Source organism: Barbus barbus, assembly GCF_936440315.1.
Source record: "Barbus barbus genome assembly, chromosome: 48".
NCBI lineage: Eukaryota > Metazoa > Chordata > Actinopteri > Cypriniformes > Cyprinidae > Barbus > Barbus barbus.
This window is the reverse complement of record NC_136726.1, coordinates 23660105-23666104: the sequence shown is the minus strand read 5'-3', so window position 1 is coordinate 23666104 and position 6000 is coordinate 23660105.

Here is a 6000-nt window from a genome sequence, read left to right as displayed (position 1 = left end):
TATCAAATTAATTTATTCACTTCACATATTTAGTTATTTTATATAAAAAATATATTTTTTTGTATTTTATTAATATATTTTGCTTGTTAATGCAAGTTATTATTTATGGATTGATTTTACTTGGTAATTTCATAATTTAAAACTTAATTTAATAAAATTAACAATTCACAATTGACTCCCAGCCACCCAGACCATGCTGAGCCTACCATCCTGGAGAGCCAAGTAAGAAGGGCAGTTACAACAAGCCCAAAAGCAGAAGCAGCAGGAGATGACGGTATTACAACCGAAGCCATCCTTGCCTGCGGTGAAAATGGCATTAAGTGGCTCACCGCCATCTTTCAGAAAGCCTGGGAAGAAAGGAGAGTACCAGAAGACTGGCAAAACGCAATAGTGGTGCCAATATGGAAAAAGAAAGGTAGCAAGAAAGACTACAGCACTTACCGTGGCATCTCACTACTCAGCCACGTAGGAAAAATGTAAGCCAAAATCCTAGAACAACGCGCTAGAGGAAAAGCAGAACATCTAATCAGTGACTCTCAGTTTGGCTTCAGGAAGGAAAGAGGATGCACGGATGCAATCTCTGCACTCAGACAAATCTCCGAGAAGACTATAGAATACAATCGCGATCTCTATCTAGTATTCGTAGACTAGGAGAAACATTTGATAGAGTGAACAGAGACGAGTTGTGGCAGGCCCTTGAGCAGTACGACAAGGGAAACTGCTGGATAACATCCGGGCCTTCTACGCAAACAGCAGAAGAGCAGTTCACACCACCAGTGGAGCATCGGACTGGTTCCCGGTAACATCTGGTGTCAGCAGGGCTGTGTGCTCTCCCCCCTGCTCTTTACCATCTACATGGACCGGATCAAAGGAGGCCAATCTAGACTACGAGGCATTCAACAAACTTCTGTTTGCTGATGACCAAGTAATTAACAAATCACAGCTAAAAGAGCACATAGACCAGCTCAATGCAAGCTGTGAGAAGTATATGAAAATCAGCGTCAGCAAAACTGAGGTCATGATTGCCAGCAGAAATCCTGACAAACTGGACATCAACATCTGCAGAACCCCGTTGAAACAGGTCAGGGAATTCAAATACCTCGGCAGCATCTTCACTGAAGATGGCAAGCTAGACCGGGAAATAGAAACCCGATGCCAGAAAGCTAACGCAATCACCTGTCAGCTTGCCCCGCTCCTTAAACACCCCAACATCTACAAAGACAAAACTCATCAACACCATCTTATACCCACTCTCACCTACCAGTGCCAGACACGGCCCCTAACAAATGTCTACAAGAGAAAACTGACCACCTGTGAGATGAAATGTTTGAGGAGAGCAGTTAAGACGAGACGAGACAGGGTCAGAAATGAAGAGATCAGAGACATGGTAGGAACAACAACAGTCCTAAACTGATGTCACCCAACCAGCTAGCACTCCGAGCTTACAACACCAGATACTCTGGAAGGAGAGCTAGAGGAAGACCAAGACTACACTGGATAGATGCGGTGAAAGACACACTAACAGCTCACCAGATGAGCCTAGCAGCTGACCGATGTCTATATCTCCCCACCACACCCCCAATATAAGAGGAAGAAAGATTCAATAAAATTTATTTATTTACTCGCACACTGTTTATTAATTAATCCTTCATTATTTATTTGTTTTATTTATCCATTTCAATATGTGATCATTGAACTTTATGTATTTATTTATCCATAACAGAACTGATGACTATTATCATGGCAAGATCTAACAAACATTCAGGTTTCTGCTGTTCTTGTGAATGACTGATCACTGAACATTATTATATGTATAAACATCTGATTCATGTACTTGAGTATTCTTCAAGCCTAGGGTCAGAGAGAGGACGGACAAACTCAATGGTTTTCATAATGTATGCCAATAAGTCAAAACAACACAGAATGCCATTAAAGATTATAAAGAGGAAATGTGTTCTTCAAGAGAAAGAGTTGCCTGAGAGAAAGCCAAAACACACACATTAAAATGACAGATTCTCCCACTGGAGACCATGAGTGTGACCTTAACTTTAAACTCAGCCTCACTCAAAGTGCTTCTGTGAAGTAAGCATTCAGTGTCAAACACCGTTTTGGACAATTCTAGCTTTAAGTTCACACACTGACCTATGACCTCCAGAATAGAGGTCACTAATGATGATGTATCAGCTTTATTTATGAGATTTGTGTTAGGCAACACACTAGAGTAACCCTCATCAGTGAAGCGCATCATGAAATCATCCTCGTTATTAATTAGCAGGTTCATTTAAAAGACAAAGATCTGTTGAGTAACGAATCAAATCATTCTGCATGAACACAAACACATGGAATAACCTCCACAGCGCCAGCAAACAGAGAGATCCGCTGCTAAAATCAGCTTCAGATGCTTTTATCTTTTCTGACACCTTTTAAAATGTAAAACCTCAGAAAACTACAGAAACTACCACAGAAAACATCCAGCATCTCCTTCAGTTGTGAAGCCTGAGGAATGAACTGAATCATATTTGAGTGAAAGACCAACACTGACATCTGCTGCTGAGACTCAAACACCGCAGGCTGAGCATTTCCTCACCGGACCTTCATAACCTTCTGAAGCTGTAGGAGCAGGGCCGGCGCGTGCATATAGGCCCGCAGCACAGTCAGGGCGGCAAAAAGACAGATATTTAATCTTTAAATTTTTTGGGCATTCGTTTGGAAATATTGCACACATATCAACAAGTTATCACCCCTAAGTTATTCTAAACCGAAATGAACTTTTCTTCATAGTAATGCCTTTTCTTATAGTGTGCTTAAACTATAAAAATCACGGTTATTTTATTGCAACATGTTTTAGTGTTTGGGTAGTTTTTGTGTAACCCAGAGTGAGTGCGAGCAGATATATATTCTCTTCAGGTGAGAGCAGTTCTCAGCGCCGCTCACTGACTTCTGTGGTCAAATATAGGTTTGTTTCATTTAATCTATAAAACAGTAAACCATTTTATTTTATGCAAAGCAAACCAAGTCACCTAAACGAGCCACATCTGTCTTTTTGCGACTATGAAATGTTTTATTTTTACTTCTAAAATGCTTGTTAAATGAGTTTAAATGTAAGAAATGTTGTATAGCCTTCATTTTAAAATGGTCAAATATGTTGTATTAAGAACTGTAGGCATATTTGACGAAAATATAGGCATTTAGGCAAGAAAGAAAGAAATAATAATGAAAAAAAATTCAAAATAAAAGAAAAGCTAAAACTAAACGAAACCAACAGCAACTAAATAAAATAATCAAAAATAAAAAAATCAATCTCAGCATGCTTTAATTTTGTGTCGCTAAATGGTTTGCGTCAATGAAGTGTTACCTAAAAACTATAAACTAGAAAACTGTTCACAAAATAAAAACTAAACTAAAATCAGACCGGGTTTGTTCAGATTAAGCCCTGAGTACTAATATATCTGTGCTGCTCACCGGGAATTCTCCCAAATCTTCCCATGGCCACAAAAGTCACATCTGCATTTATGTACATATGACCCACAAAAGAAAAAAATTAATAGTCTGTTCCTCAATTCATCAGAGATGATCTAACATTCAGAGTCATGAGAATCAGCTAGAAGAGAAACTTTTATTTTTCAAACCGGTTCAGAAGCAGATCACAGTATGGCCAGACAATGCCACCTCAGCACTGCAGGACTGCTTCCAGGACACAGACTGGAACATGTTTAAAGAGGCAGCCACCTACAACAACCACACAGACCTGCAGGAGTACACTGAAACTGTGACTGCTTACAACAAAAAGTGCACTGATGATGTGACAGTCACCAAGACCATCACCACACGTGCAAACCAGAAGCCATGGATGACAGCAGAGGTTCGTGAAGCATTCAGATCAGGAGACAAAGCAGCCCTCAAAACAGCAAGAGCCAATCTGTCTCATGGCATCAAGAAGGCAAAACATAAAAAAAAATCAAGAACAACTTCACAGACAGTAAAGACACTCGGACCCTGTGGCAAGCCATTCAGACCATCACTGACTACAAGCCCCCGCCACAGGCCTGTGATGATGACACATCCTTACCAGATGCACTCAACCACTTATACTCACTATTTGAGATACAGAACGACACACCTGCACAGAAACTACTCACATCTCCAAACGACCAGGTACTCTGTCTCTCTCCAGCCGACGTAAGGAAGACCCTGTCCCGGATTAACCCACGAAAGGCTGCGGGCCCTGACAACATACCTGGACGTGTTCTGAGAGACTGTGCTGCACAGCTGACGGATGTCCTAACAGACATCTTCAACACCTCGCTGAGCCATTCGGTCATCCCCACGTGTCTCAAAAAAAGTGTCTCACGTGCCTCTTCATTTCTCTTCAATAGGTAGGAAATGAAATGAAATGAAATGTGGATGATGTTAACGGTGACAAGATGATTGACAGGGCAGTTTAAACAGTGACAGAATGCATGTAACTAAGCAAAAGAGTGTCCGTTAAAGACGGAGCTATGAAGTAGTATGTTCCAATTTAAGCTTACCTACTACTCTGTTACATACTCAGAAGTATGTACTTATTATTCACAAACAGAGTACATACGCTCAGGACATAGTATAATAGCTTGAGGTGTAGTTATATACATGTATAGAAAATGCTCTAAACAAATGTGACATTTATTTTTTCCTCATAGTTTGTGCTTTTGCATCTTAAATTAATCTTTATTATTGGTAATGGCTATTTACACTAATTAGACACTATTTAAACTGTAAAAATAACATTTTCTTTGCAATAAGTGTAAATAGTATTTAGATGCTATTTATAGGCCTTCCTTTATGCAAATAGTGGCAGATATATTGGCACTTCAGTATTGTAGTACAGTATGTAATAATAACATATTGAGTGTAGCCTATATCATATTCTTGAAAATTATTAAAAGGATGCTGCCTTATTGGAACAATATAGCCCTCTCTATAACCCATACCTGATAAACACCTGTAAGCTGCCCTATTGCTACAGCTCTGTTTTGATGTGAGAGACAACATGAGCTTTTTCACTGGAGGAAGTGTTATGGTTTATGGACTCATATTTGAGTTATAAACATCTTAATGCTGGATGTGTTTGAGCTTTTGTCTTCTCCAGATGTTCACTGATGGACTGGAGTGCTGTGGATTATTGGACTCTCGTTGCATCTGCTGAGAAGAAAATATGTTCTTCAAGAATTCAGTGAAGAACAGGTAAAGAAGTATTTATCCAAAACAATACTTCCTAGATTTTTAATGACCTTTAACTGTCTGACCACTTCTGACACGCAAGACTGAAACGGGAAAACAATTCATGCAGGTTCATCTACAGAACATTTTCTTCAGGAGTGAACTTGTTTTGGCTTCAGTGCATGACGGACCGAAGTCTGTTTTAAACTTGTTATTGTTATTGAAATCAGAGCCTCGAGCCTTTGGTGTTTTCTCTTTCTCTCTCTCATCTGTTTTCTGAACTGTTGAGATGCGATACGTTTCATTATGTCACAAACGTTTGAACTTGAATTCTACATAAATAAATAAATAACTCTTGTATGGACTAATGCTAAACCATATTTTAATCAGTTTATAAATGAGATAAAACAATATGAATATTGAATGGTGTTAGAAACTATATTTTTTTCTTTAATTTGATGTAATTTATCCCAGAGACAATTTATAATTATTTTTGATGACATCAGTTATGTATTCAGTCTGTATACAGTTTACAAAAAGTCAACAAACCTATTTAATAATAATAATAATACACATATACATAATGATCCATACAATATTGGCACTACAAAATATTCAGTAATATGTACTTTGCTAGAGTATATTTATTTCTGTCCTCTCTTTTCTAGTTTAGAGCTGATAATGTTAAAGTAAACTGGATGAAATCACTGAAAGAACAAATGAAATCCTCACAAAATAAAAACATTCATGCATGTGTGATTTAATAAATGTAAGATAAAGAAAAGGCGTTGTACAATATTT